The sequence below is a fragment of the Triticum urartu genome, chromosome 1A (genome assembly GCF_056163025.1).
Source record: "Triticum urartu cultivar PI428250 chromosome 1A, HENAU_Tu73, whole genome shotgun sequence".
NCBI lineage: Eukaryota > Viridiplantae > Streptophyta > Magnoliopsida > Poales > Poaceae > Triticum > Triticum urartu.
The window spans coordinates 520,007,468-520,020,336 of NC_141873.1; positions in this window are offsets into that span (position 1 = coordinate 520,007,468).

Below are 12,869 nucleotides of genomic sequence, written 5' to 3' on the forward strand. Positions count from 1 at the left end.
TTCAACTAAAATGTCACGTGGGAAACATCTCTCAATTTTGGTGGAACTGCACAAAATTGTGATTGGAGTTTCCAAAATCTCCGTCAAGTTCTGCTGGTAATCTCATGCAACATTTTATTAGCCTTTGCAATATGGAGCCGTCACTGTCACCACAATGGCACTTTATTTTAGTGGAACTGCACAAAAGGATAAGAAAATTATAGTTGCACCTTACATGAGCCGGACAGCCAACCTTAATGTTGCTCAATTTTAGTGCAACTAATAAAGAAGAACCTGCCAGCTCACAAGAGCAAGTACTTCTTGCTAGCTGAATGATGCAATCTTTGCTTCATTTCAGGTGAACTGCAGAAAAAGGCGCAGGAATTGAATCATGGAACTCCAGGCAGACCTCATCCAAGTAGAGCTGGAGGTTGAGTTCAAGGAGGCCGCTATTAAAGCGAAATCATGCTCTCCTGTCTCCTTGTTTGTGTTGTGCAAACAGGAATACTCAACTACAGATGTTGTGACGGTCAAGAGCATTCGCCAAGTTCTTCGATTGTATGACATGGCTAGCCAAGTGGATTTAACCCCGATATTCACTTTATCAAAAGGCTCTAATGGGTTGGTTCTGAATCTTGCAAGCTGGGAATCAGTGAGATGTGTAGGCATCTTTGTTGTACTTATTATTTGGATCTTATTTGTTGGTTCTGAATCTTGCAAGCTGGGAATCAATAAGATGTGTAGGCATCTTTGTTGTACTTATTTTTTGGATCTTATTTGTTGGTTCTAAATCTTGCAAGCTGGGAAACATGGCATGATGATGCAGAGGACAACAACCATAACAAACAGTTCAAACTCGGTAGTATTATCTTTGTGAAAGTGCGACAAATGTGATGATCGTGTGCGTCCCGAGAATAATAATTCTAATTGTTGTGCATGTTGATCCTGTGGCACTGATAGAACGAGTGAATGCATTGCTTGTTTTAAGTACAAATTTCTATTAAATCTAATTAAATTTAAGTAAAGTGACCACTAACTCATGTTATTACAGTACCAATACAGACCCACTCGTGAACCGACGTGTGGCTGAGGGTGCATCTTCTGTCGGGCATGCAGCGGACGAGGGAGTGGTAGTAACTGTTGTCACCTGTACACACTCAGCTTACTGTTGAATCCAGTTCCCCAAGAGCTGAAAAACGAACTGATGCCGCTGCCTACACACTCGTTCACTCGAAGATACTCCAATGGCGATCCGAGGGGTGAGCCTGCTGGATATGGACTTCAGCAAGGAGTTCCCCTTTGAGTTCGCCGTTCAGTCCTATGGCTGCACCAAGTAGAATGTGATGTACACCAACGATACAGACTCGGTGAAGCTCTGCCTCGCCTTAGTCCTATGGCTGCACCAGGTTCTGGAGCATTTGCCCGTTTCATCAGCAGCGCCGACTGCACCTTCGCTACGGTGGAGAGAAGGAAGAACGCGACGATTCGGCCATCTGGTGCAACAAGCTTGTCGACATACAGAAGCAATACAAGATCATCAGCAACGGGCAGGAGAAGGACTCCATGGTTGACCTCGCTGAGACCATCATCGACCCCTGATACGCCAACATGAAAGAAGACGACCTGAACACGTGGGAGGTACCTCTGAATCTAGCCTACATAACCTACGCGGCCAAGGGCGCATACGCATGCTACGACATGTACATGCAGATCTTGGACATGAGGGCGTGTCTGCTTCCCGTAACCGACGAGTACACGGACAGCCGCAACGGCATGATCAAGCGTGCCAGGAAGGTCTAGATGTTGTACTTTATCTGTTTATAAGCACCTTTATCATGTGAGTGTTTCATGCATTAGCCTATGTGTCGTAATTATCTATTTTGTCCAAAATATTTCTTTTAAGAACCCATTAACCTGATCGCTTTTTTTAGTGGCAATTTGCTTATGTATGTAAACTAGTTCACTTGTCCGTAAAAAAAACTAGTTCACTCGGCTACCGTGCTTTGAATCTCCTTCCTCCCAACATATTCCCCTCCTCAGGTGGACCCAGCAGGTCACTGAATTTTCTCCCACTTTCTTTTTCGATGTAAACTGAGTTTTCTCCCAGTACTTTTCCCTAGAACCAACTCAACTGTCTCACGTCTAGCCTAAAAAATAATAATACCCCACGTACTATTAACTCATCAAATTAAAATGATATTTTATTTCGTAAGTTGAAAGTTCTTACAAAATAATAATAATAATTGTTTATATATAACTTGGCAAGTTAACTCCTAGTGATTGCGTACATAAGCTTGCAAAGATTTTACTGACGTGCAATCATGTGTTTATGTTTTTATAACATTTCTCCTTCTAGCCCAACATGATATTTTCACCCAGCCCAGCAAGTCCGCGACTTTCGAGAAAAATGCAAATGGGATTTAAATGGGCTGCATAGATGCTACATCATTGTTTCACCCAGCCCACCAAATGGACTAAAACAATTATGGACTGACAGCTGGGTCCACGGCCACAGCCCAGTTTTTTTATGATTTGCCAAGTAAGTCGCTTTGTCAGGCCTCTTGGGCTGCAAATCTTTCAAGACGAGCAGAGCTTTCATTCGGCTGGCCAAGAAAATGGCCCATCAGTAATGAGAAATGGGTTGTACATTTTTAAAACACATCAAACCGACAATTAGTTTCAAATATCTTTTTTTCATTTTGAGATTTTAAATTACATTAATTTTTATGCGTGGAGAATTTGTTGGATTTTATATTGATATACATTTATTTTTAAAATCAGTTTGAATGTGAGTCGAAATTTCGGGATCAAAAACAGTTCGGACCGCACCGAAATATGCAAAATTTCGTATAATTTTTTAACCGTGGCCACAATATGGGCTGTAATGCTAACAAAAAAATATGGGTTTGAAAAAAAACCTTAAGAATTAGCAAATGGGCAGTATGTTGTTTTCCACAGATTTGAGGCTTTCCTAAAAAAGGTTGACGCACAAGCAGTGACTGTTGGATGGCCATCCAACGGACGTCGTGCTTCTTCAATCTCGGCTCGTCATGCTCCAGCTACTCAAACAGGCGCCGGCGGGACTGCCTGCTCCCTCCTCCCCGCGGCTGGCTCTGCTGCCGCGCAGGCCTCACCGCCCCACCGTACTCCCATCGCTGGCCTAGCCATCCCTCTACTCACCCACACCTGCTGTTATTCTCCGGCGACGGCAAACGAACCAGTAAACCCTCGTACAGTCGTACTCCCCTCCGCGTGGGAAACAACTGCTGAGTCTTCCCTGCCTCCGTGTCGTTCCCTTCCTAGGCCTCGCCGTCGTACACCGCCCTGGTGCTCTCGGCGCGGCCTGGTCAACGTGGTCAACGACCGACATGCATCTGAAGTGGACTTTACGTGGAGAGGCCGACAGCTGGGTCCATGGCCGCACGCAAGGAAATGCCTCCTTATTACGCGCAAAATAATGATTCCTCCACCTAACATCAGGGACCCACCGAAAGGGCCTCTGTATTTTGCGAAAAAAACGTTACCACCGCTGACAGCTCAGACCCACCAGCTATATCTTTGCACGCAAGGAAGTGCCTCCTTATTACGCACAAAAAAATGAATACTCCCCCTGTTAGCTGGGACCCAGTATAGTGGCAGGCTGACTTGTGGGCCTACTAAGTTGACGGGGACGGAGGGCTTTGTCAACTTAGTCAATATGCATGATTCTAGCTCTAGTGACCATACGATGTCCATCCAACAGCCGTAGTGCTTCTTCAACCTCTGGTCTTCTTGCTCTAGCCGCCCAAACCAGTGCCGGTCGTGCCTCGTGCTCCTGCCTCCCGTGGCTGGGTGCGATGCGGCGGAGGCCTCACCGCCCCCTACTACTCCCACCGCTGGCCCGGCCATCCCTCTACTGACCCACACCCCCTGTTATTCTGCAGCGACGGCAGCCTCACACCGCAGCGAACCAATGAACCCTCGTACTCCTCTACGCGTGGGCATCCACTGCCGCGTCTTCCCCGGCTCCATGTCGTCCCCTTCCTAGGCCTCGCCGTCATCCACCGCCCTGGTGCTCTCGGTGCGGCGTGGTCAACATGGTCAAGGAACGGCTTCCATCAGACATGGACTGTACTTGGAGAGGCTGACAACTGGGTCCACGGCCGCAGCAAGGAAGTGCCTCCTTATTACGTGTAAAATAATTATTCCTCCACCTGACAGCAGGACCCACCGGACGGGCCACCGTATTTCGCCCCCCTGACTACTGGGACCCACCAGCTACATCTTCGCACGCAAGGAAGTGCCTGACAGTCGGGACCCACCTGGTCGAAGCGTACGTAGCGTTGTCATTCTGGTCGCGAACGTGTACGTACATATATACTGGTCGATGTAGAGGCGCGCACGTGTCGTAGTAGAGGCGCCCAGGGTGCAAGAAAGAAAATACGGCCACGTATGTGTACATACGGGCGGGGTCTCGAATGCCTACTCGTGCATATGTACGGCCAGGGCTTGTGTACATGGCTGGGTCGGAACGGAGAAACAGCGTCGTCGTCGTGTTCATGGGGAGGCAACGGAATGTGTCGTGTTCATCGGGAGGGCTTGGACGGAACAGGCGATGGAAACGAGGCCTGGCGTACCGCAAAACGGAGGAAACGGCCTTGTGTTCGACCGACCACGTTCAAAACGGGATCCTGTTCATCGGGATGGGTCTGGCGTACCGTAAAACGGAGGAAACGGACCTCCTACGGTCGAAACGGGGGTCCTGTTGATTGGGAGGGGTGTGGCGTACCGCAAAACGGACAAAACGGACTTGTGTTGGAGCACTACGGTCGAAACGGGGGTCCTGTTCATCGGGAGGGGTGTGGCATACCGCAAAACGGGACTCCACGGGATACTGTTCATCTCCACCGTCGACCTTCTCCAGCCTCCACGGGCTCCTGTTCATCCAGCCTCCACGGGCTCCTGTTCATCCATCCTCCACCGCGCACTTCTCCACCGGCTACTGTTCAACCACCCCTCCACCGTCTACTATTCATCCAGCCCTCCACACCACGGGGTCCTGTTCAACCACCCCTCCACGGGCACCCCTCCACCGCCTACTGTTCATCCAGCCCTCCACACCACGGGGTCCTGTTCAACCTCCCCTCCACCGTCTACTGTTCATCCAGCCCTCCACACCACGGGGTCCTGTTCATCCACCCCTCCACGGGCACCCCTCCACCGTCTACTGTTTCTCCAGCCCTCCACCACACCACGGGGTCCTGTTCATCCAGAGGCAACGCCACTGCTCACTGTTCATCCAACCCCCCCCCCCCCCCCCCGCAACGCTCACTATTCATCCCATCGATCGGCTTCAGTTAGCAGCAGTAGCAAAGGAATCGCTCGATCGGGTTCAATTAACAGCTATCGATCGATCGCTCGGGTTCGGTAACGCGTAGCCTGCAGTGCAATCGCTCGGGTTCAGTTAGAGCCCAACGCCTCGCTCGGGTTCAGTTAGAACCAACGCCTCGCACACACACGCGTACGTGTCCAGGAGAAACGCGCATCGCTCGGCCCCCGACCACCCACCGTAACCGGGAACTCTCCGAAATTTTCCTCGCCCTCGCTTCTACCACGGTTTTTTCCGTCATGGATGGCCCAAAGAATGTCATGCAGCTGCGTCTCCGGCCCGCCCAGGACGAAAAGCCCATTTTCTGTCATGATTTTTTGTCATAAAAGTAGGAGCCCACCACATCTATGATGATACCAGGTTTTGTCACAATTATCGTCATAGAAGTGTCATATGTATGACAGAAAAAAAATTCGTTCGGCCCAAAATGTCACGGATGTGTCTTTTTTTTGTAGTGAGAAGATGGATCTTCTTGTCCTTGGACCTCTTAAAGGGCCCAACCATATCCAGCCCCCAAGTTGCAAACGGCCAAGTGATTGGAATCATCCTTAATTCTTGAGCCGGAACATGAGCGCAGCGTGCAAACTTCTGACAACCATCACACCTCTTTACCAAATCCTCAGCATCAGCATGAGCCGTCAACCAATAGAAGTCGTGATGAAAAGCTTTAGCTACCAAGGATTTTGAACCGGCATGGTGACCACAATCTCCTTCATGGATCTCACACAAAATCTCACAGCCTTCTTGAGGAGACAGACAACGCTGAAACGCCCCTGTTACACTGCAATGATGCAGTTCCCCATTGATAATGGTCATTGACTTGGATCGCCGGATTATCTGTCTGGCCAAAGTTTCGTCCTCTGGTAACTCGCCCTGGTTCATATATGCCAAGTATGGGACCGTCCAATCCGGGATAACATGAAGAGCTGCCACTAGCTGAGCCTCCGGGTCAGGAACAGCCAAATCCTCCTCCGTAGGTAGCTTGACCGATGGGTTATGCAAAACATCCAGAAAAACATTGGGTGGAACCGGTTTATATTGGGAACCCAAACGTCTTAAAGCATCCGCCGCTTCATTCTTTCGCCGGTCCACATGATCGACTTGATAACCTTTGAAATGACCTGCAACAATATCTACTTGTCAACGATATGCTGCCATGAGTGGATCCTTGGAATACCAAGTGCCAGACACTTGTTGAGCAACCAGGTCCGAGTCACCAAAGCACTTAACCCGGCTTAAATTTATCTCCTTAGCCATCCGAAGACCATGGTGCAAGGCCTCATATTCAGCTGCATTGTTAGTGCAAGGGAACATTAAATGGAGAACATAACAAAACTTATCACCTTGTGGGGAAGTTAATATGACTCCAGCCCCCGAGCCCTCCAATTAATTGTCTGGACCCATCAAAATGAATAGTCTAATAAGTGTTATCTGGCTTTTCCTCCGGCGCCTGCAACTCTGTCCAGTCATTGATGAAGTCCACAAGTGCTTGGGACTTGATTGCTGTGTGAGGCGTATATTTTAACCCATGAGGTCCAAGCTCAATGGCCCATTTGGCAACTCGGCCAGTTGCTTCCGTATTTTGGATGATATCCCCCAAGGGGGGCGGAACTGACCACAGTGATAGGATGACCCTGAAAATAGTGCTTGAGCTTCCGGCTTGCCATGAAAACTCCATACACCAGTTTCTGCCAATGTGGGTACCTCTGCTTGGACTCAATAAGCACCTCACTGATATAATAAACCGGTTGTTGAACCGGATACTCCTTTCCGGACTCCTTGCACTTCACAACAATAGCCACACTAACAGCCCGTGCATTAGCAGCCACATATAACAACAAGGGCTCTTTATCAACAGGAGCAGTAAGGATAGGCGACTCAGCTAGCTGCCGCTTTAAACTCTCAAAGGCTTCATTGGCAGCATCACTCCAGACGAAATGGTCTGTCTTCTTCATCATCTGATACAGAGGGATTGCCTTTTCTCCCAAACGGCAGATAAACTGGCTCAATGCTGCAATACGACCCGCCAGACGCTGAACATCATTAATACACGCCGGTTTAGCCAGGGACGTAATAGCTTTGATCTTCCCCGGATTAGCTTCAATGCCCCTGTTAGACACCAGAAAACCCAGGAGCTTGCCAGCCGGTACACCAAAGGCACATTTGGCTGGATTAATCATCATCTTATAAACCCGGAGGTTATCAAAAGTCTCCTTCAAGTCATCTATCAATGTTTCCTCCTCTCCGGACTTTACCACAATATCATCCACATAAGCATGAACATTGCACCCAATCTGATTATGAAGACCATTCTGTACACAGTGTTGATAAGTCGCCTGGGCACTCTTGAGCCCAAAAGGCATAGATACATAGCAGAAGGCTCCAAAGGGAGTTATAAAAGTTGTCTTCTCCTGGTCCTTAACTACCATTATGATCTGATGATAACTAGAATAAGCGTCTAGAAAACACAAACGGTCACAACCCACCGTAGCATCAATGATTTGATCAATATGAGGGAGAGAAAAGGGATCAGCTGGACATGCCTTGTTCAGATCTGTGTTGTCCACCCACATACACGAAGTGCCGTTCTTCTTAAGTACCAGCACCGAATTAGCTAGCCACTCAGGGTGAAAGACCTCCACAATAAACCCTACTGCCAAAAGCCGGGCTACCTCCTCACCAATAGCCTTGCACCTTTCTTCATTGAAGCGGCGGAGAAACTGCCTGACCCGTTTAAACTTAGGATCTATATTAAGAGTGTGCTTAGCGAGTTCCCTCGGTACACCTGGCATATCGGAAGGTTTCCATGCAAAGATGTCCCGGTTCTCATGGATGAACTCGATGAGCGTGCTTTCCTATTTCGGATCCAGGTTAGCGCTGATGCTGAACTGCCTGGATGAATCGCCAGGAATAAAGTCAACCAGCTTAGTCTCCTTAGCCGATTTAAAATTCAAAGCCAGATCATGCTCTGTAGTTGGCTTTTTCAGAGAAGTCATATCAATCGAATCAACATTGTCCTTATAGAACTCAGCTCCTCCGTTGCACAAACCGACTCAGCATAAGCCGCATCACCTTCTTCACATTCCAAAGCAATCTTCCTGCTCCCATGTACTATGATTGTCCCCTTATGACCTGGCATCTTAAGCTGCAGATAAACATAATAGGGCCTTGCCATGAACTTAGCATAAGCCGTCCGTCCAAACAGGGCATGATATGGACTCTTGATTTTCACCACTTCAAAAGTTAATGTCTCTGACCTTGAATCATGATCATCTCCAAAAGCAACCTCTATAGCTATCTTACCAACTGGGTACGCCGATTTACCAGGCACCACACCATGAAAAACAGTGTTCGACGGTTTAAGATTTTTATCTGTCAACCCCATGCGACGGAAGGTTTCATAGTAAAGGATATTGATACTGCTCCCTCCATCCATGAGTACCTTGGTGAGCTTATACCCCCCAACTTGAGGTGCCACCACTAAGGCCAGATGACCCGGATTATCAACCCGGGGTGGATGATCCTCTCGACTCCACAAAATGGGCTGTTCAGACCAGCGCAAGTAACGGGGCGCCGCCGGTTCAACGGAGTTCACTGCCCTTTTATGAAGCTTTTGATCGCGCTTACATAAGCTAGTGGTGAAGACATGGTCCTGCCCACTATTCAACTGCTTCAGATTACTCTGATAACCCGATTGTTGGTGCTGCTGACTCCCCTGATGATTATAATCGCCCTGGTTGCCCTGACTGCCTTGATTGCCATGTCTGGTTTGGTTGCCTTGAAATCCTGAACCGGAGCTTCCACCACCATAACCCGGCCCATGAGAACCGCCACCTGAACCGCCGGGCGGTCCATGGTCATATTGGAAAAGATTCGAATTCTTAAATTCCCGCATAATAAAGCAATCTTTCCAAAGGTCCGTAGCTGGCCTTTCTTTCGACCCGTGCTTTGGGCAAGGCTGGTTTAACAGGCACTCAAGATTGGGACCTGATCCTCCACCCCGCTGGGGCGGTTTACCCTTTCGGCGCTGACCATTATCCTAGGTGTTGGTGTTAGCCACAAAGTCCAAGCTATTATCTGCCTTGCGCTTATCATTGTTCCCATGACCCGTCGGGTTATGCTGCTGCCCCTTGACACTGCCATTCTTCTTTCCCTTCCCTGGCCTTTCATCCTCAGACTCAGGGTCCTTGGTACTATCCAAATCGGCATACTTAACCAGAGCTGCCATAAGCGTTGCCATGTCATTGCAGTGACGCTTGAGCCTTCCCAACTTGTTTCAAAGGCGTAAACCGGCAATTGCCTTCCAACGTCAAGACTGCCGTATCTGCATTGATGCGATCTGATGAATGCAAAATAGCCGAGACTCGCTTTACCCAATGGGTTGTAGACTCCCCCTCCTCTTGAACACAGGCGGCTAAGTCCACGATTGACATGGGCTGCTTGCACGTATCTTTGAAATTCTGGATAAACCGGCTTTTTAACTTAGCCCATGACCCAATGGAGTTAGCTGGTAAACTTTTCAGCCAGGTGCGAGCCGTTCCTTCTAGCATCATGGTGAAGTACTTAGCACATGTCGCGTCATCCACGTCCAGCATCTCCATCGCCATCTCATAGCTCTCGACCCAGGATTCGGGGGATAAATCGGCAGTCTAATTGGGCACCTTACGAGGACCCTTAAAATGCTTGGGCAGCCGCACATTACGTAAGGCCCGACACGGCACCCCCAAAGAACTGAAAACCACACCTGGCTCCACTGAAGTGGTCGGACGAACCGGAGTAAGCTGACGAGTCGCGTATTGCGCTGCTAACTCAGATTCTCGACGTGCTCGACCGTGATCCACCACATCCTGGGCATTAGCACCGCCACCCGCCGGGTTATGCCCTCGCGATGGGTTACGGTTTCGCGCACTGCTTGATACAACCAGTTCATCAATATGCCTGCTGTAGCTACGACTTGGGCGGGTGGTGGAATGAATCCTCTCGCGACTGTAGGAATAAGCCTGTTGTTGGGTCGAAGCTGTCTGAATTAGCTCTCTAGCCCGTCGTGTTTCCACCGCTACTGGAGACTCGCCTTCGATCGGGAGAGCTTCCAAGCGTGAAGCGGCGGCGACGATGTTATCTGCTACCTCTTGAGCACTGCGTTGGTTTTCCCTTGAAGAGGAAAGGGTGATGCAACAAAGTAGCATAAGTATTTCCCTCAGTTTTTGAGAACGAAGGTATCAATCCAGTAGGAGGCTACGCGCGAGTACCTCGCACCTACACAAAACAAATAAATCCTCGCAACCAACGTGATAAGGGGTTGTCAATCCCTACACGGTGACTTACGAGAGTGACATCTGATAGATATGATATAATATTTTTGGTATTTTTATGATAAAGATGGAAAGTAAAATAAAAACAATGAAAATAACTAAGTATTGGAAGATTAATATGATGAAGATAGACCCGGGGGCCATAGGTTTCACTAGTGGCTTCTCTCAAGAGCATAAGTATTTTACGGTGGGTGAACAAATTACTGTTGAGCAATTGACAGAATTGAGCCTAGTTATGAGAATATCTAGGTATGATCATGTATATAGGCATCACGTCCAAGACAAGTAGACCGACTCCTGCCTGCATCTACTACTATTACTCCACACATGGACCGCTATCCAGCATGCATCTAGAGTATTAAGTTCAAGAGAACAGAGTAACGCTTTAAGCAAGATGACATTATGTAGAGGGATAAACTCATGCAATATGATGAAAACCCCATCTTGTTATCCTCGATGGCAACAATACAATACGTGCCTTGCTGCCCCTACTGTCACTGGGAAAGGACACCGCAAGATTAAATCCAAATCTAAGCACTTCTCCGATTGCAAGAAAGATCAATCTAGTAGGCCAAACCAAACTGATAATTCGAAGAGACTTGCAAAGATAACCAATCAAACATAAAAGAATTCAGAGAAGATTCAAATATTGTTCATAGATAAATGTGATCATAAACCCACAATTCATCGATCTCAACAAACACACCGCAAAAGAAGATTACATCGAATAGATCTCCACAAGAGAGGGGGAGAACTTTGTATTGAGATCCAAAAAGAGAGAAGAAGCCATCTTGCTAATAACTATGGGCCCATAGGTCTGAGGTAAACTACTCACACTTCATCGGAGAGGCTATGGTGTTGATGGAGAAGCCCTCCGTGATCGATGCCCCCTCCGGCGGAGCTCCGGAACAGGCCCCAAGATGGGATCTCGTGGATACAGAAAGTTACGGCAGTGGAATTAGGGTTTTGGCTCCGTATCTGATCGTTTGGGGGTACGTAGGTATATATAGGAGGAAGAAGTACATCGGTGGAGCAACAGGGGGCCCACGAGGGTGGAGGACGCACCTGGGGGGTAGGCGCGCCCCCCTACCTCGTGGCCTCCTTGTTGGTTGCTTGACATAGGGTCCAAGTCTCCTGGGTCTTGTTCGTTCCAAAAATCATGTTCCCGAAGGTTTCATTCCGTTTGGACTCCATTTGATATTCCTTTTCTTCGAAACCCTAAAATAGGCAAAAAAAATAGCTGTTCTGGGCTGGGCCTTCGTTAGTAGGTTAGTCCCAAAAATAATATAAAAGTGGATAATAAAGCCCAGTAATTTCCAAAACAGTAGATAATATAGCATGGAGCAATCAAAAATTATAGATACGTTGGAGACGTATCAAGCATCCCCAAGCTTAATTCCTACTCGTCCTCGAGTAGGTAAATGATAAAAACAGAATTTTTGATGTGGAATGCTACTTGGCATAATTTCAATGTAATTCTTCTTAATTGTGGTATGAATATTCAGATCCGAAAGATTCAAGACAAAAGTTCAATATTGACATAGAAATAAATATACTTCAAGCATACTAACTAAGCAATTATGTCTTCTCAAAATAACATTGCCAAAGAAAGTTATCCCTACAAAATCATATAGTCTGGCTATGCTCTATGTTCACCACACAAAGTATTTAAATCATGCACAACCCCGATGACAAGCCAAGCAATTGTTTCATACTTTTGACATTCTCAAAACTTTTTCAATCTTCACGCAATACATGAGCGTGAGCCATGGACATAGCACTATAGGTGGAATAGAATGGTGGTTGTGGAGAAGACAAAAAGGAGAAGATAATCTCACATCGACTAGGCGTATCAACGGGCTATGGAGATGCCCATCAATAGATATCAATGTGAGTGAGTAGGTATTGCCATGCAATGGATACACTAGAGCTATAAGTATATGAAAAGCTCAAAAAGAAACTAAGTGGGTGTGCATCCAACTTGCTTGCTCACGAAGACCTAGGGCATTTTGAGGAAGCCCATCATTGGAATATACAAGCCAAGTTCTATAATGAAAAATTCTCACTAATATATGAAAGTGATAACAAAGGAGACTCTCTAATATGAAGATCATGGTGCTACTTTGAAGCACAAGTGTGGTAAAAGGATAGTAGCATTGTCCCTTCTCTCTTTTTCTCTCATATATTTTTATTTGGGCCTTTTCTCTTTC